The sequence below is a fragment of the Rhinolophus ferrumequinum genome, chromosome 21 (genome assembly GCF_004115265.2).
Source record: "Rhinolophus ferrumequinum isolate MPI-CBG mRhiFer1 chromosome 21, mRhiFer1_v1.p, whole genome shotgun sequence".
Classification (NCBI taxonomy): domain Eukaryota; kingdom Metazoa; phylum Chordata; class Mammalia; order Chiroptera; family Rhinolophidae; genus Rhinolophus; species Rhinolophus ferrumequinum.
Genome location: NC_046304.1, coordinates 33,429,486 through 33,447,910, shown reverse-complemented (window position 1 = coordinate 33,447,910; position 18,425 = coordinate 33,429,486).

Below are 18,425 nucleotides of genomic sequence, written 5' to 3'. Positions count from 1 at the left end.
GCTCAGCGGGTGCCCTTGGATCACACACTTGTTCCTGAACTGCTTGCTGGGTCCAAAGGGAGTGGCTGAGGCTGGGTCCTGTGCTAACCTCAGAGTGGGAGGGAGGCTGGAAGGAGCCAGCTCCCTCAAACACTCAAGCTGAGAGCGTGGAGAAGTGGCTCCCTAAAGAGAAACCGAGGGGCTCTTATCAGAAGAGGGAATAGATGCTGTGCAGGGAAAAGCATCCTCACTCTCCATTACCCCACAGGCAGTGAGCCAAAGTGCTTTCTGCTAAATTGTTTTTGACCAGATCCCTGGAGCCAAACAAACATGCATCCGTTTTATCACTTACCATGTTTTATTGAGATGATCTATTGACGTGCCTCTCTTATGAGTTGGACGGAGTTTCTCCAGGACAGGGACCGTGTCTGATTCCACGTCCGTCCCCAGCGCTTGCACTCAGCCAGGGTGTCCCAGGATGCCCTGGGATTCTGCTCTTACTCTCAGCTCACACGTTCCGTGCACAATCTCTTCCACTCCTATGGCCTTACCTCTATCGCCTCAGTGTAGACCTCCCTTCCCCTGAGTCCAGAGCTGGGAATCCTGCTGTCTCCTGGACACTCTAGCTTGGATGTCTCACAGGGGCTTCAAAGTCCATCTGTTGGACATTGAACTTGCTGTTTTCATCCCTAAACGTTCTCCTGCACGGCTCGCCTTCTCAGCAGTCGCACCATCGCACCAACACCAGCCGCCATTCAATTTATGGCCAAAGCTCATCTACCACAATCAGTCAATCCCCAAGTGTTATTGACCCCGCCTCCCAAATACCTCTCCCTGCCCCTGCCCTCCCCGGCGCACTGCCCTGTGCTGCCCAGGCCTCAGCATCCCTCCACGTACATGCAGTGTGTCCTGCACCAGGCCTCCCTCAGCCTGTCCGTCCTCTGTAGCTGGAGCCCTTCTGTGCTTCCCGTCTTCTTCACCTTCACCTTCAAGCCCACACCAGCAGCACGTCAGCCCTGCCGGCTCTGGGCCCACTGCTCTGGCCAGCCCTGCGACAGCCTTGCTTTCCCTAGGGGCCTGCGTTAAGCACACTGAGCTGGGTGTCCTCCTTCTTCAGCTGCTAACTTTTCCTTGTCCTTGGAGATCAAGCTCACCTCCAAGCAGCCCTCCATGATACACAGCCAGTCTGCCAGCTGAAAGCCCTGCCTGTGGGCTCCTGTAGCCCTCAGCGCTTTTCTCTTCCCTACTTTCCATCCCCTTGTACTCATTCATTCCTCTTTTCAGTGGTGCATTTGGTGGTGTGTACACTCTTGCACTTTACCACGATGCGACTTCCTGCAGTGAAGCTTCCATGCTTAGGCAGGTGGTCTCTACTCACCAGTCTCTCCCTCTAGACTGTGAATGCCCAGAGTCCGGATGACATCCCTTGTCTCAGTGACTCTAGCCAGAGTTTATTACGGGGTTGGCACATAGTAGGTGCTCACAATTGTTCAATGAGTGAATTGGCATACCAGTTACAGGAGATGTTGGTGAATTTTGTAAAGGGCCAGACAGAAAGTATTTTAGCCTTTGCAAGCCGTCTGGTCTCTGTTACAACAGGAAAGCAACCATAGACAATACGTAAATAAAACCGTATTTACAAAATCAGGAGGCAGCCTGCATTTAGCTCGTGGATAATAATTTGCCAACTCCTGAACTACGTGCATGAATGAACTTCCCCAGCACTTGTGTCTAATTCCACCCGCCTTTCATCCCCAGTGAGACCTGCTTCCACTTTCTGTTCTGACCAGCCTCCCTTGTCAGCCCAGCCCCAGGGCCCTTCCCCCACCCTCCTGTCTCACCCTGCCACCCTGTTCCCAGGACTCTCTCCACTCTCTGTATCTTGTCTCATCATTTAGGTTCACAGCTACCTGTGGATCAGAATCCGGCCTCCTCAAGACGGCCATCCCCGGGACTCCCCATCACCCCCAGTTGACACAGAGAACAGCATTTTGGACAAAGTAATGACAGGCAGATACTATGAATAACGCTTCCTTAGCTAATCAGAAGCAAAGCAAATTTACCTGCATTATTCCACTCTTGTGAGCCTCTGCCTTCCTTGCCTTTAGCTGGGCTCTCTGAGGCCCTTCCCTTGGGGGCTCGCCCTCCTGGGCCCTGCCCTGGCAGACGCACAGAGTTGTTGATCCCCAGGAAGATGGGTACTTGGAAGGGGTTAGTTGCCTCTCCAGAAAACCAGGGAGGGGCAGGTATAGAAAAAGCTTGGGAGATTTTGTTTTTTGATAGGAAGTGGGGAAGGGAGAATATGAGAGCCAAGGATCTGCCCTTCCCAGCCCCATGGTTAGGAAGTTGACAGAACCATTTGTGTGAGAGACTGGAACCTCTGAACTCAAGTGCAGCTGCCATGTCTGATCTGAGTGCTACTCAGGCAACCCCAGGGACTGGCAGTTTGGAGAGCACAGGGTGACAGCACCCTGAGAAGGCCACTGGTGTTCTTTCCAGGGCTCCCTCAAGGCCCCTTCGAGTGGCAAAGGCCCTCAGATGGGAAACTGTAGCCAGGGGAGAAAGAGGTATGGGTTCGGCCTGGCACCTCTTGCTAAGGGACAGGTGTGTAGTCACTTGTGGTCTTCCCTTTCAAGAGCTCCAGAGATCCTTGCTGCCCCAAATAAAAGTGGGGTTCTGTGACTAAGGAGGAAGGGCAGGCAGCCAACAATTTCACCACACCTGGGATGCTACTTGACAGGGACAGAAAGAAGTTAGGATTTGTTCTGTCGCTGGCCCTGGAGGGTGAAGAGTAGGATAGAGAGGTAGAGGGTGTAGAGGCAGCTATGAAAACGGCCTATGGGAGGAAGGAAGAAAGACTGTCAGCCAGACATGGAGAGGCAGAGCCACACAATGTCAGAGCCAGAGGCACCCCTAATTATACAGATGGAGAAAATGAGGCCCAGAGAGGGACCGTGACCTGCCCCAAGTCACACAGTGATATCTCCTATTTCCAAGCCAGGTATTTCCTTGTCTTAGAGCTGGTGAGCTCACTGCAGGACCTTGTGGGTACCCATAGCGACCTGCTCTATGTGGTGAATGGCAGAGTGTGACTCTGGGCCCCTGGTGTCCAGTGGGGCTGTCTAGGCCTCTCAGTGCAACCTGGAAACTGCCCTCCTTCCTCTGAGAAGAAAGAGGCCAAATTTCCTTAGATGAATGGAGAGGCCGGAGTGAATAACCCAGCCCGCACAAACCAACCAACGTAATGTACTCAGAAGTGAGAAAGAGACAGGCAAACAGACAGATAGTCCAGGGCCTGGACTCCTCAGGCTGACCTTCCTGTCTGAGTGAAGGGAGGGGAACCCTCTCCTCCTCTCTCTGCCTTGAGGACAAGAACGAATAGGAGGAAAACACAAAGGTGAGACCACAGGTAGGATTTTCCAAGGAACAAAGATGAAGGAGGAATCTCTTTCCTTGGAGGTTTTAAAAAATAAGAGAAAACTACCTGAGTGTGCTGGAAAATAAGGTGGTATGGGCTGGAGGCAGATGGAGGACCAAGGTGGCCCCTGCTTCAGTTTTAATGGTTACAATCCAGGGGTTGGTGGAGGGGAGATGGGGGATGCTGGGCCCTGACAATGGGCTGCAGTTATCTCAATCACCACCAGGTGGCAGGCCTGCCCATTTCCAATGGCTGGGAATTTTGGTTGCTGGGAACTCAGATTGGCTGGCTGATGGATTTGTTTATTCATCCATCATTTATTCATTCATGGTTTTTATTTCCCTAGCAATTTGCGCTAGCAGGCATTGTGCTGGGTGTGGGGAGGAAACAAAAGTGGCCAATACGAGGTCTCTGTTCCAGGGCCCAGCACAACTCCTCTCTACTCAGCAGCCAGTCATATGCCCAGGCCAGGCTCCATGACAGCAGCCGGGTGTCTCTGGGGCAGGCCTGCTGCCTGGATCTGTTCCCACTGCAGCCATGTGGGATGGTGCCCCCTTGCCCTCTGTTCCGCAGCAAGAGCCAACGCGCAGTGGGCCCTGAGTGAGGTTTGGATCACCTCCCACCCTAGTTTCAGGTCGCCCGCTGTGGGTCTCAGGTGTAGCCACACAGCAGTCCCTGGGGCTGAGGTTTTCTCCATCTTTGTCCCTCCTCCGAACAGGCTCAACCTCAAACCACCAGTCCCTTCCCCGCCCCCTCTTCCTCCCTTCCCTCTGCTCTGTTCTGGCAGCCTGTCTCAGAAATGTCCATCCAGGGAGCAGAAAATGGGGGGCCTTGGGGCTGCTGTACCCCTTCTGCCCACCTCAGGCCTTGCTGCCATCCCCACCTCTGTCTCCTTTGGGCTCCCAGTGCCCTGCCAGAGCATGCCTCCCATGACCTGGAAGCATCCATGGCTGTTTACTCCAACCCCCTCTGATGTATAGCCTCAGGAAGGCAGAGACCCTGCCTTCTTCATCATCAAAGCCCAGGACCTGGTAGTGCCTGGCACATAGTAGGTCTCAGCAAACATGGGCTGAAACACTCAGTGGAGGTGAGTGAAAGCAGCTCTGCAAAGGCTTTGAGGTCTTCAGAGGGAAGCCCCACAAAGCCACAGGAATGCAAGGTGAGCAGAAGTAAGCTTGGATGCTAAGAACACACCTGAGAGTGTCCATGTGCCCAACTGCCCTGAATTGAATCGAAAGGCCCCTGGACCCACCTCAATGTGGACCACAGGAATTCAGTCTGCTCCTTACTCACTAGGCTCCAGACCCAGCAGGGGTGAGGTAGCACCCACTGGGGTCGCTCCTAGGACAGGGCCCCCAGATGGCTTCATCGGCCAGCAGCCATGGAGCCCTGTCCTTTAGAAGAGTGCCAGCCACTGCCCTGCTTTCCATCTCCCCTCTCCTCCTGCCCCAACTTTCCTGGAAACTGGAAACCCCCTCCCTCAAATCAGGCCCCATGCCTTCTGACTCACAGCTCAGTTGGAAAGCATCTGTCCATGCCCGTGGCCCTGGCAGCTGGCCCGTTGGCCCTGCATGAAGGGCACCTCTCCCGCAGATCTTCTACATAGTCCTTCATTAGGATATGTTCATTGAAAACTTCCTCAGTCCCAAGAAAATCCCCTCTGATAAGTGAAGGTGGCAAAGCACCCCACCCCCAGTGCTCCTTGCCAGGTGGAGTGGGAGTCCCGATCTTATCAGCTCATCACATTCCAAACATTCCCCACAGGCGGGGGAGGGGGGGTGGCCAGAAGAGGAGAATGCTGCTTGACTTGGATATCCTGTGTCTCAGTTTGCTCGGTTCTCCCCCACCCGGCCCTGCCGCGGGCTCAGCTCCCCTCCATGGACTTCCCAGGCTCATGTCTAACTCCTCACTCTTTCCCTTTCTGGTCTGTTCTGCTCTTCCTTTCCTTCCATTTTCTCTCTCCTCTCTTAGCCTTCTCCTCTCTGTCATCTCCAGAGTTTATGGTAGGAAGTGGGGAGACAAGGCCGGGGTTCTCTGCCAGGACTTTGTCTTTGTTTTAGACATCCAGGAGCTCTGGGTTTGTTCTGGCCCCAGCTTGGCACCACCGCCTTGTGTGTCTTGGGTCCAGGACTTATCCTCTCTGGCCGTCCCTTCCATCCCTTGGAACCCTGGGGTTCTGGGGTCCAAGTCCTTGATTGCTAAGGCCTTAACAGGCTGATGGTCTGGGTCCCCCATGGAGAAAGTTCCCCAAAGCCTTTTTCTAAATGGCACAGGATTAGAAGTGAGGGCCAGTTCCTCCACCTGCCTCCCACCTCCACCAGTCCTGAGCCCCCTTCCTATCTTGCTGAAGGACGGGCTGCCTGCCCACACCCTTTACACAGTATCTGTGGGTATTGGGCTGGTACTTGGGCAAAGTTGTCCTAAAACACTTTCACGCACATCCCTTTGACCTCTGGCCACCTCCCAAATCCTGACCATAGAGCAATGGCTGATGAGGGGTTGGGATCCAGGAATTTTGAGTTCTAATTCTGACTCTGCCACTAACTTGCTGTGTGACCTGAGGCTAGCCAATATCCTGCTCTGAGCCTCAGTTTCCCTGAGGAATAACTGAAATGTACTGGTGGTCTTATGTTCCAGAACCAAAGGGGAACACCCAGCGATCCCCTAGACTAGACTGGAGTTTTGGCCAGATTTTGATGAAGGACATGGAGGGGAATCATCATGGAGGTGTTCCCCCTTTGGAGACAAGTCTGTTTCATCTTTTGAGTGAGGAGCAGGCCACTCCCAGGGGCTCCCTTCCTCCCAGTGCTCCCCAGACTATTTTCTTATCCGAAAAGTGTGTCCAAAAAAGTAGTACTATGAAGAGTCTCTCCAAACACACACACACACACACTCACACTCACATACACACATACACCCACACACTCACACTCACACTCTTTCTCACACACAGCCAATATCAAGCTTAATAGTGAAATACTGAAAGCTTTTCTACCAAGATCAGGAACCAGACAACGATCTCTCTATCACCACTTCTTTTCAGCACTACACTGGAGGTCCCAGACAGGGCAATAAGGCAAGAATAAAAGTTAAGAAAATTGTAAAGGAAGAAATAAAACTGCTAATATTTAGATGACATGATGGTACACAGAGAAAGTCCAAAAAATATACAAACTATTAGAATAAATAAGTGAGTTTAGCAAGGTCACTAGATACAAAATCAGTATAAGAAATCAAATGTCCTTCAATATTCTACCAATGCACAATTAGGGAAAGAAATTAAAAAGACAACACCATTTACACACCATAAAAATATCAAACACCTACCTAGAAATAAATCTAACCAAAAACGTGCAAGATCACTCAATACAAAGAAAATTACAAAATATTGAGAAATAGTTTAAGATATCTAAATTAATGGAAGGATATACAATGTTCATGGATTGGAAGACTCAATGTTGTAAAGGTGTTAATCCTCCTGTCAATGTAAGAAATGTCCAAATCTGCAGAGAACTTTTATGAGTTTATTTGAGCCAAACTGACAATTGCTGGGAAGCAAAATCTCTATGGATTGAGAAAACGCTCCAGAGAATGGCAGTTTTGCAGCTTATTTTATACATTAGAATCAAAGGAGGAGACATAAGGAGGGTTGCATGAAATTCATTGGTGGTGAATTAAAGGAGTGGGAGAAAGCAAAGCAGGGAAATCTTTGGGATTGGATAAAAAGTAAAACAGAGAGGTGCATACTTCTGTTACATTGGTGGGTACAGGATAATTAATAATCAACATTCATAGCACATAGAGATGGTATTCGGGGAACAAGATAACAATGAGGGTTCTGTGGTCTTGTGCTCTGGTGCTGCAGTTGTACACTGAGGGGTCTGGAAAAGGGGATTACTCTGACATTTTAAGAGTATGTTATCTTAGATACAAAAAGGCAATAGACAGGCTCACTTAAGGTAAATATTGACCTTTGTCAAGGAAGCTACAGGTCTAGAATGTGACTGCCCACCATTGCCTGCTTTTAGTTAGGAATTTTTATGTTCAGATCATCCTATGTGGTTACTTTCAGTCTCTGAGTTGGTGAGACCTGCCATGCAGGCCTCCCCTGAGCATGTCAGGTTTAGTATGTGGCCCCCTTTTTCGTCCATACTCCCCAAATCAATCTATAGATTCAATGCGATCCCAATCAAACTCCTAGCAGGAAAGTGTGTGTGTGTGTGTGTGTGTGTGTGTGTGTGTGTGTGTACTAACAAGCTGACAAATTTACAAATTTGTTATGACAATCGACAAATTCTAAAATTTATATGGACATGCAAAAGACCAAGAATAGCCAAGAATCTCTTGAAGAAGAGCAAGACTGGAAGACTTCTAGCATCAAGTATTAAGGCAGTATGATATTAATGCAAGGATAGACCAGTAGAACAAAATGGAGAGCCCTGAAACAGGTCTACACAAAATGGCCACTTGATTTTTGATACAGACGATATTGCTATGCTTTACTGTGAAAAGAATGGTTGTTTTCAATAAATGGTGCTGGGTCAACTGGATATTCATCTGGGGGGAAAGGTATCTTGAGCCATACTTCACACTATACCAAAAATAAATTCCAGATCAATTTAGACCTAAATATAAGTGGTAAAACAACTAGAAGAAAACAGAATATCTTCATGACTTTGGGGTAGGCAAAGATTTCTTAAACAGGACACAAAAAGTACTAACCATAAAGGAAAAGAGTCAATAAATTATTCTCCATTAAAATTAAGAACTTCAGTTTGTCAAAAGTCACCATTAAGAAAGTAAAAGGCAAGCTACAAAGTTGGAGAAGACGCTTGCATTACAAAAGGCTTGTATCCAAAATACATAAAGAACACTTACAGATCAATAGGAAGAAGAAACTGGGTGAGAGACTTGAAAAGGCACTTCACAAAAAAGGCTTTCCAAATGACCTATGAACATATGGGATGTGCACAACGTAATTGGTCACCAAGGAAATGCAAAACCCACAATGAGCTAAAATGAAAAAAGACCGACATTACTCAGTATTGGCAGGGATGTGTGCACACTTGTACCCAGCTGGTAGGAGTGTAAGTTGGCACAACTTACTTTTGAAAACTTGTGACAGCATCAACTAAAGATAATTGTATTTGGTCCCCGTACCGCAGCGATTTCCCCTCTGGACATGTACAATAGAAAAGCAGACATTATGCTCCAAAGACATGCACAAGAATGGTCACCATTTCTCAAAAGCCCCAAACTGAAAAACCAGATGTCCATCAGCAGTAGAATAGATAAATAAAGGCTGTTATATTCATATGATGGTAGACTCTACAGCAATGGGAAGGAAGAGACTACAACTGCAAGAAACAACACAGATGAATCTCATAAGCTTAACGTTGAGCAAAAAAACCTCACGTGAAAGAACACATACTGCATGATTCCATTGATGGCAAGTTCAAAAACAGTCAAACCACGTTGTGATGGTAGAAGTCAGGACAGTGGTTACCTCTGGGGAAAGTAGAAATTGGGAGGAGGCACGAGGGGGTTTAGGGAATGCTGGAAATATTCTATATCTCAATCTCGGTTTCAGTTATACAGATGTGTTCATTTTGTGAAAACCCACCCACTTTACTATTCGTATGTGACACTTCAGTAAAACATATATATTACCATAAGATAAAATGGTGGACCAGAGAGGCTTGTTAACTTGCCCAGAGTCACACAGCTCTTAGGCAGTTAAAAGTCCTAGGTTCTTATTCCTGCTTTGTTTCTCACTCTGTAAGACCCTGGGCAAGTCATTTTCTTTTGAGGGGCTCAGTTTCCCCATCCCTGTGGAGTGGGGAGAAAAAAAATAACATTTGCTATTGTAAGAGCTGGCAGCAGAATTCCTCTGAGGGAGAGAGCTCTGCCTGTGAAAATACTTTGCCGGGCTCTCTCCGGACAAGAAATGAAAAGAAGCGTGGCTCCAGCTAGTAGCCTAGGAGCACTCCAGGTTTCAGGGGAGAGTTCTTGAAGAGAGATGAGGAGCAGGGATGGGGATATGGAGGAGAGAGAGAGAGAGAGAGAGAGAGAGAGAGAGAGAGAGAGAGAGAACAAGATGGCCAGCAATTAGGGTGAGATGAAAACCTGGCCGTGAGAAGGGAGGGCTGCTGTGGTGCGTGAAGACCAGTGGTATCTGATATTCAGCTGATGGGTGGAAAAGTAGGCCTCCTCCCTCCTCCATCACCCTCGCCCCTCAAGAATGATCCCCTAGCCTCACTGCCTTGGGTGAATAGTATTTAGGGAGGAATTTAAGGGAGGGCGGGCTGCATTCCACACCTGGGCTGACAAAGTGCAAAGCCAACAGCCCACAGGTGTGAGGCAGAGAAGTGCAGAATTCAGGGAAAGTGCAGAATTCAGAAATCAGAGGGAGAAGGGAGCACCCAGGACCCTCAGGGTGGGGGCTCAAGCTTAAAACCCCAGTATGGTTTGAATGTGAGATGGGAAGGGTGAGCCTGGAAGTTTGGAGAACTCAAGGTCCTGGGTGACTGACCCTTGGGTTTCATGTAAAGTGAAGGGGAGATGAGATACTCTGTAGGGTCCGTCCCAGTCAGAGAACTTCTCCCAAGTACCTTCCTGCTTTGCTGCAGGACTGCAGAAAGTTAGTCTCTCTCAGCCAGACACTACATGGACATCGTGGCCAAAGGATGGTTGGAGGAGGCCATGGAGAATCACCTCACTGACATCCAGAGTCTGGAAGGAGAGGCCACTGTCCCACCCTGTCCTTGGGTAGAATGATTGATCCTCAAAGAAACTAGGATTAAGTGCAGGCTGTAGGTCCCAAGGAGAGAGTTTGTCCTGAGGAGCTGGGAAGAAGCCACCTGCTACCTTGGAAATCAGTGGGCAGCTTGGTGGAGCTGAGACCGAAGACCAGGGGGTTTCAGCTCCCCACAGGGCCAGCAGGGGAGAAGGACATTTACCAGCACCACCTCATTTTCCTCTCACAAATTGGAATCCCCAACCCTCTGCAGTCTTGACTGCTTCCTCGTGGGTCCGGTGTGTACAAAGTGGGTGCATCGTGCAGGACCTCACCTCTCGTGGAGCTGTCAGCAGCCTGACCCCAGTGCATCAGCAGGAAAACCATGGGAGGCAGTGTTTTACTTTCCCTATTGCACAGAGGAGGCTTGAGAGTCTCCATCACATAACCCAGGTGCACAGCTGGGAAGCTATTGTGGAGAAGATGGGGGCCATAGAGAAGAAAAAGTGCCCTGGGTGAGTTGGCAGGAGGGCAAGGAGCATGCTCTGCTCCTGGTGGTTAAGGAGGTTTCAGGTTGGCATGGGGGTGAAGGGCCAGCAGAGATAGGACCTTCCTCATCAAGGCCCATCTACAAATGCCACCTCCTCCTGCAAGCCTTCCCAGATGCCTTCATCCTAGAGGCTGTCCCCACCTTCAACCCCATCCCTCCAAACTCTCAGAACACAGGCCACCCCACCCCGAGTGGGGGGCCTGCTCTTCCTGTCTCCCCACTTAACACTGACTGACATCTGAGCAGCAGGGATAGGAGTCCCTCTGGATTTCCCCCAAGGTGCCCAATGTGGCCTTTGTGCAGAGTGGGTGCTCACCAGCACTTTGTGCGTCAACCAGAGAGGGGTCAGCTCCACCTGGAAGGCTTCCTGAGGGAGGGAGGGAGCCTGGGAGCTCAGGAGAGGTGCGAGGGTCTTCCAGAGGTTGGGGGAAAAGAAAGGGGAGAAGAGGGAGGAGTGCTCAGCTCTCCTATGATAGCCAGATTTCCCACCACACACCCTGCTTCTAGGGTGAACCTGCCCTTGCTACCTTGGCTGGGAACCCCAAAAGGTGTGGATCAGCCCACTCCCCTGACCAGTCCGTCAGGGAAGCCCAGGTCTAGGAGAGGAGAGGCCATGAGCAAAAGGAGGGATCCACAGGAGGCAGGTGGGACAGTTTTCCCCCACTGTCCCCAGGGGCATTTGTGTGTGTGTGTGTGGGGGAATGGTAGCCTTTTGGGGGGAAAGGGGAGCAGATGGTTTACCTGGTCAGGAGAGGCTTGGCTGAAGTTCAAGTTTAGCTACTTAAACCACACTAAGAGGGAGAGAGATGGTTTGTTCCTGTGTTGCCACCCCAAACCTTCCAGGGCACGGGTAGGGAAGGGACAGAGAAGGCTGAGATGTGGGCTGTCCACACTCCAGCAGGACCACAACGTCCCCTGGCCTAGCCCCCTTCTTCCCACCAAATCTCTTCTAGGTGGGCAGCACCTGGCTTCTTTCCTGTCCCAGCCTGTCTATTTAGAGATGAGAAATGAGGAGAGAGGGGACAGGGAGACAGAGACAGAACAAGTGGGGCAGAAGTGGGGTGACGGAAGCAGAGGAGAGGGCAGCGGAGAAGGCTCCAGAAGGGTCCCGGAGTGGGGCAGCTTGCCCAGTGTCCTGGCCCAGAGGGAGGGAGCTGCCCAGGCGGGCCCCTGTACACTGCCCACAATGGTATCTTAACTTTCTGGAGCCGCCCCAGCCTGTCTGTACCCCCGGGTAGTTCTGGTAGTGTGTCTAAGGGCTGCTGTGTGTGAAGAGATGGTGTGCTCTGGGAGGTGGCTGCTTGTCTGAGGACAGGCCCAGGGCAGCACCCCCTCCCCTGTCAAGCTCCTTGATTATTTTTTCCTGTCGGCTTTGCCTCCAGGGACTATTTCCCTCCCAGGATATAAGGCAGGCAGCAGCTTGTCTAACCCAGCCTGGCCCTGGGGGAGCCCCCACTCTTGGGGGGCTGGATAATCTGAGCCGGGGAGACAAGTGTGACTGCTCCCACCCCCATCCTGGGAGCCCGGGAGGCCCCCTTCCTGCCCCCAGTTTCCCAACCTCTCCCTGAGAGCAGGCTTGAGCCTTTGGGATGCTGCCAGATTCCTCCTGCCAGGAGGGTGGGCTGTGGGAGGAACAGAAGGCAGGGCTACTGTTCGGCATATCCCATCCCCCACGCAGGGTGAGCCAGGCTCCTGTCTCCTCCCGCTTCCCCTCCCTGCATCCAGGGCCTGCTTGCCCTACTGAGACAAGAGTAATGGACGAAGCCAGGGCCTGACCCGAGGGCCTTGGCCCCGGGCCCAGAGCTAGGAACACTGTCCGTAAATATTTGGGGAGTGAATGGTGCCCACACCGCCGACACTTCTGCAGCCACAGAAGGTTTGCAGGAGAAGTAGGTCATGGTGTCCATCCCTCTGCTTCCCAGCTGGGGTCAGCATCAGAGATCTTGGGGGCCAGCCTGCTGGGCTCTCGACCAGGTCTGGCCACAGACAGGAACACCATTTCTTCATTATCCAGAGCGGCCCCACTTCAGCCATCCCCTTGCCTCTAGGCCGGCCAGCGTCAGCTGCAGCCCAGGACACTGAGCTTTGTCTCTTGGGTACAGAATCTCTCCTGAGGGATGTTCTTTCTGAAATCTAGCATCTATCCTTCTGCGACCCCTTGACTTGGTATTGGGAGGGAAAGGAACCCCTTCTGGCCTTTGGAAAGTGAACTGTGGCCCTCACCCTGCTCTCCTGGGCCCCCTCCCGCAGCGCTGTCCATCTGCTGTGCTCCTGTCTGGAAGGGCTCGCCCTGGGTATATGCCCCCAAACTCGTTGCGGGTTCCCCTTCTTTGCCCTACTAGGAGCCTGGAGGAGAACACACACTCCTCATTCTCTGACCTTTTCGCTCTCCTATAGCCTCAGATTGAGACAGTAAAGATGAGTTTTGAAGGAAGTCTGGACAGCTCTCACACCGGGAGGCTGGTAATCTGAGGGAACCAACTGCTACCTGCAGCAGAGGGATGGCTGAAGTTGTCTCTGGGTGCTCCCTGCCCCCCTTCCCCATCTCCTAGGGCCTCTGGAGACACTGGAAAGCTGGAAAGCTGGGGTCAGGCCTGGGAAGAAGGCAGCTGGGCCCGCTTTTCAAACCCTGCTCCCTACAACTGGAATCTAATCCCGTTTCATGAGATTCCCTTGGCCTACTGTCGGTGTGCTATCGGGCAAGTTATTGCAAATGTCCTGGGGCTCAGTTTCCTCATCTATAAAGTGGGGATAATAATAGTACCTACTTCATAGGATTGATGTAAGGATTAGAAGAGATGATGCATGTAGGGCACTTAGCACAGGACAGAAGAGAGAGCACGTACTCAATAAATGTTAAGCATTATGACTAAGACTTTTAAAACGTAAAGGTCAAGTTCCCCAGGTTCTCTCAGGCCTGAACTCCTGGTATGCTGCTCATGGCCTGGGGGAAGGAAGGCTGTGCAGGGAAATCATATACTTCGTGAGACCCTTGCTCCAACCTGCCTAGCCCTCCTCAGGTCCACCTGCTTCCACTCACCGTTGCCCTCCCCACTGGGTTCTCACAAGCCCCCAGTTCCGGTGCCTTCCTCCCCCCTCCAGCCTGGCCAGGCTGGTGCCCATCCCACTTCGAGGAAGAGGGACATAAACATAACTGGGATGGACGAGAACCCCCAACATCCTCTCCGGAAGCACCAGGGTGGTCAGGGCTGCTGTCTGGGTCAGGGAGGGTCTGGGAATTCCTAGGGCTTGTCAGGGAGCTCAGGGAGGGGAGCAGCAGCCCTTCCAGGAGCGATGGAAAGAGGAGGCAGGCTGGTCCCTCCCAAGGGCCATGTCCAGACCCCTGCCACCCTGCCTGCACCCCTCGTGGGTACAAAGTGATCTCATTATGGTTTTGATCTGCATTTCCCTGGTAACAAATGATGTTGATCATCTTTTAAAAGAGCTTATTGGCCACGGTATATCTTCTTTGGAGAAATGTCTATTCCAATGGTTTTTTTTTAACCACTTCACTGGCACCAAACCACTAGGATGCCTTCCGCCCCCCGCCCCGTTCCATTCTCCCCACCACAATCTGCCTTCCCTCTAAGCGCAGCTCTTCCTCTGCTGAAACCTTCAATGGCTCTCATGGCTTGCAGCCAAACTTGCCAAATTATGTTCCGTGAAGTGTTTTGTACGAGGTTAAGAGAGGTTTCTGTGAAGACGGTTCCATGGTCAAACGATGGTCAAAGTTTTAGGGAATGCTGCATCCTCTAACCCACTCCAGGAGTTTTGCCAATGCATGTTGGCCCAGAAAAGTCCAAAAGCAGACAATCCCCTCCTCAACCTGGCATTTCCCAAATGAATTTGCTGATAAATTCATACCCTTCCCCTTGTATTTTCTTTTTCACATCTTTATTGAGATATAATTCATCTATCAGACAGCTCCCTCATTTAAAGTGTGCCATTCAATGGTTTTTAGTATGTTCAGAGTTATGCAGCCATCACTATCAGCAATTTTGGAACATTTTCATCATCCCCAAAAGCAACTCCATGCCTTTTAGCTGTCACTCTTCACCTGTGCCCCTCTAAGGACTAAGAACAGCTTTTTTTGCATCAAACATTTTTCTAAGCACTTTATTTGTAGTATCTCATTTAATCCTTATACAAATCCATGGGGTGTATACTCCTATTACCTCCCATTTTATAGATGAAGAATTCCAAGTTCAACATAGTTACACAGGTAGCACGCAATGGAGGGAACAGTTGAACCCAGGCCATCTGATGCCAGAGTCTCTGCTCTTAACAAATCACTGCCCTCTCATCAACTGTTGCTTTTCCCTGCCACTCTGCCCACCGCTTTATTGGTACCAAAACATATTTACTGAGCTCTACCAAGTATTTCGCTGAAATAACAAGTTAGCAAGCGAAGAAAAGAATTAATAGAACTGCATTGTTGGAGCTGGAAGGGACCCAAGTGGTGGCGTACATTCCAGGACAACAGCTCAGTCTGACGGGTGGGGAGGCTCTGTGACTCACCCAGGGTCACAAGGTGGGGCAGAGACCATGTCAGGACTAAGTCTCTTCACCTCCTGCCCAGAAGTTTTGACATCACTCCTGCTGTGCCTCCTTTCCACACACGTTTATTAAGTACCTCCTCTGTGCCAGGCCCCAATCTGAGCTCCGTCGTCGGAGGCAAACAGAACAAGCTCCCTGGAACCCTGCCCTGTCTCTCTCCTCAGGGACGGGGGCTTAGGCCTGGCAGGGGTCCTCCTAGGCTTCAAGACTCTCCTGGCACCTCCCCCATGCAGGGCCATCCCCTGGACTCCAGCCCAGTTGTCTCTGTTCCTTTGGAGGGAGCGTTGGGAATGGGGAGGCAGCCAATGGCCTGACAGGGGCACAGGGCGGGCCAGGAGGAAGGGCCCTGGGTAGGGTTCGTTTCCTGGCACCCTTGTTTGCCGCGTGCCCCTGGCTTCTGGTGGCTGTTTCCGCCACGCCCACAGCGTCCCTGGCTGAGTGGGCAGCTGGCCTGGATCTGGGAGCCTCCCAGCAAGCTCAGTTTCAGCTGTCTCTCAGCTGGGCCCGTCCCCCTGAGCCCAACAGACCCAGGTGAGAATCCTGCTCCCCTCACCAACTGCCTGACATAGGCATATCCTGTTGTTAGTCCGGCCTTTGTTTCCTCTTCTGGAATAGGGGGTAAGGGGCCTGGCCTCACAAGCTTGTCATGAAGAACAAAGGACCTGGGTGTTCGTAAAGGGTCTGGCACAATGAGACTCCCCATAAAAACTGCTAGCCCTTTTCTCAGCCTAGCTCTCCTCATTTGCCTCCTCCAAAAAGTCTTCCAGGATGCCCACTTTCCCCTGTCTCCCCATCCCCGTGTTGGGTCCTAGTCTGAGCCCTGGGGGATGCCTGTGATGGGGGTGCTCTGACGGGGTCCCCCGGGTACTGATACCCCCACTAGCTGTTGGGTGTCCATTTTCCTGACATGTGAGTAGACACGCCCATGTCCCAACGTGAACGGGACCTAAGGGGACCTCAGGGAGCCTCATCCATTTTTCAATGGACCAGATTCAACTAGATGCGCAGCATGGCCCTCCGATCTAAGCAGACACTGTAATTGCAGTTGTTGGCAGGGTGGACAGAGGGGATCTGAGTTTGTTCTTCCTGGAGAACAGGGCTGTTCAGGGAGAGCGAGCCATTGCTACCCCCACTCCATTCCCACTCCAATTTAAAAAAAATGATTGAGCTATTGCTATGTGGCGGGCGCTGTGCAACTTCTCATTTACTCTCCACAGTGACTCTACAGTTTTTTTTTCTTTTTTTGTTACCATAGTTGTTTTTTTTTTTTTTTGACTCTACAATTGTTAACTCAAAGTTACAGGTAGAGAAACTGAGGTACAGAGAGCTTAAGCAACTTCGCCAGAGTTAGTGACATCTGGCCAAATGTGACAAATGCTCTATCAGAGGGAGAAATAGGGTTATGCTGGAGCAGAAAGCATCTGTTGAGAATAAGGGAGCCCGGGAAGATGGTGGTCTTGAAGGAAGGGGAGCGTTACTTGTAGGCAAAAGCCTTGAGATAGAGGCCAGCAGGCCTTTGGGGGATGAAGGCCTGCCCAGCGAGCTGTGCTGTGTGGGGAGGATGGGCCTGCAGAGGGCAAGGCCCGGAGGTAAGCAGGCCGCCAGGGAGGACCGCAAAGCCCGGGCCGAGGAGCTGGGCCTTGGGCTTGGCTCTGCAAAGCGTCCAGGTTGGGTTTCAGGTGGGGTCAGATCAGAGGGGAGTTGGAGGGCCTCTTGAGGCCAGGTGATGGTTGTCTAAGGAAGAGAAGGGAAGGGCACAAGGTGTGGCCTGGTGCCTTGTCCACCTGTATGGTCTCAGTTAACCATCCAGCAGTGCCCAGCGGGGGGCGTCATCATCACCGCTTTACAGATGATGGAACTGAGGCTCAGAGCTGACCAGAGGTGAGTTAGAGGCTAAGTCATGTACATTGGGGTGGGAGAACCCACTGTTTGGGGTGAGCTCAGGGCCCCAGCCATGTTTGGCAGCGATGGTGGGTACACAGTGCTCTGAGGTTTTCTCAGGGTGTTTGTTGCTGCAGAGGAGGGTAGGCGTGGGGTAAATGAAGTGGGGCCCCCGTGGGATTGTAGCTGCAGTCACCAAAAGCTAAGACAACAATGGTACTGGAAGGCAGGGAGGAAGGAAGGAAGGAAGGAAGGAAGGAAGGAAGGGAGGGAGGGAGGAAGGAAGGAAGGAAAGACGGAAAGAAGGAAGGAAAGAAGGAAGGAAAAGAAGGCAGAGCTGAGGGCTGGAGCCCAGATGCAGGTGGTGAGAGGTCCGTGGGAGTTGAGACCCCAGAGAGCTGTCATGGGTGAGCTGGCTGTGGGCCTGGCCTGATCCTATGGAGCAGGGCTGGCATGGCCTGGTAGACATCAGAGCCAATGCCGGGGCTCCTGGGGAAAGGCCTCTAAGAACTTCCCTCTGTCTGTGCTTTTGGAAGGGACCACCTGGGGGTCCGTCCTGGACTCTGACCGCCTTGTCTATCTCCACCCCTGTCCCACTGCTTTAGGCAGTTACCAGCCAGACCTGCATATTCACCTTAGAGGCCCTACAGGTCCCCAGACTCACTGGCTGTCCTTGCTGCTGACCTCTCCCATGTCCCTTGCATCCCACAGCCACTAGCTCCTGGCCCCACCCTCACCCAAATCTCTCTCAAGTCCATCTACATCTTTGTAGCAGGGCAGACCTCACCCCTTCTCATTTCCATCCCTGCAGGAGCCCCCAGGTGAGTCTCCTTGACTCCCAACCAGAGGAAGCTTTTGAATCCACACAGGCTGTCAGCTCACTCCTGGTCACAAACCCACCAGTTCCCTTCAGTTTCAAGGCCAGCAAGCTGAAGCCCAAACTCCTGGCCCTAGTGCTTCTCTGAGCATGTCCCTTACAGCTAGCTGTGCTGTGATTGCCGCCCTGCTAATCTGCCCGTTGCGTCTCACTGCCCCCTGGTACCCTCAATGTATCTGGCTGTCCTCTGCCCACCCTCCACCCCCAAGTTCCCTTCTCAGCGGTGCAGGGGGGCTGTGCCCTCGCTCTGCCTCACTACTGCGCCCGTCCTGGGCTGCCTAGAGTTCTGCCACTAAGGGAGCAGCCTGACTTACCCCTTGCCCCATCTGACTCCTTTCCTCAGAGGAGCCCCTCATGTCCAGGACAAGGTGGGGAAGGGGACTCCCAGAGGGAAAAGGCCAAGACCCAGGGGATCATTTTGCAGGGA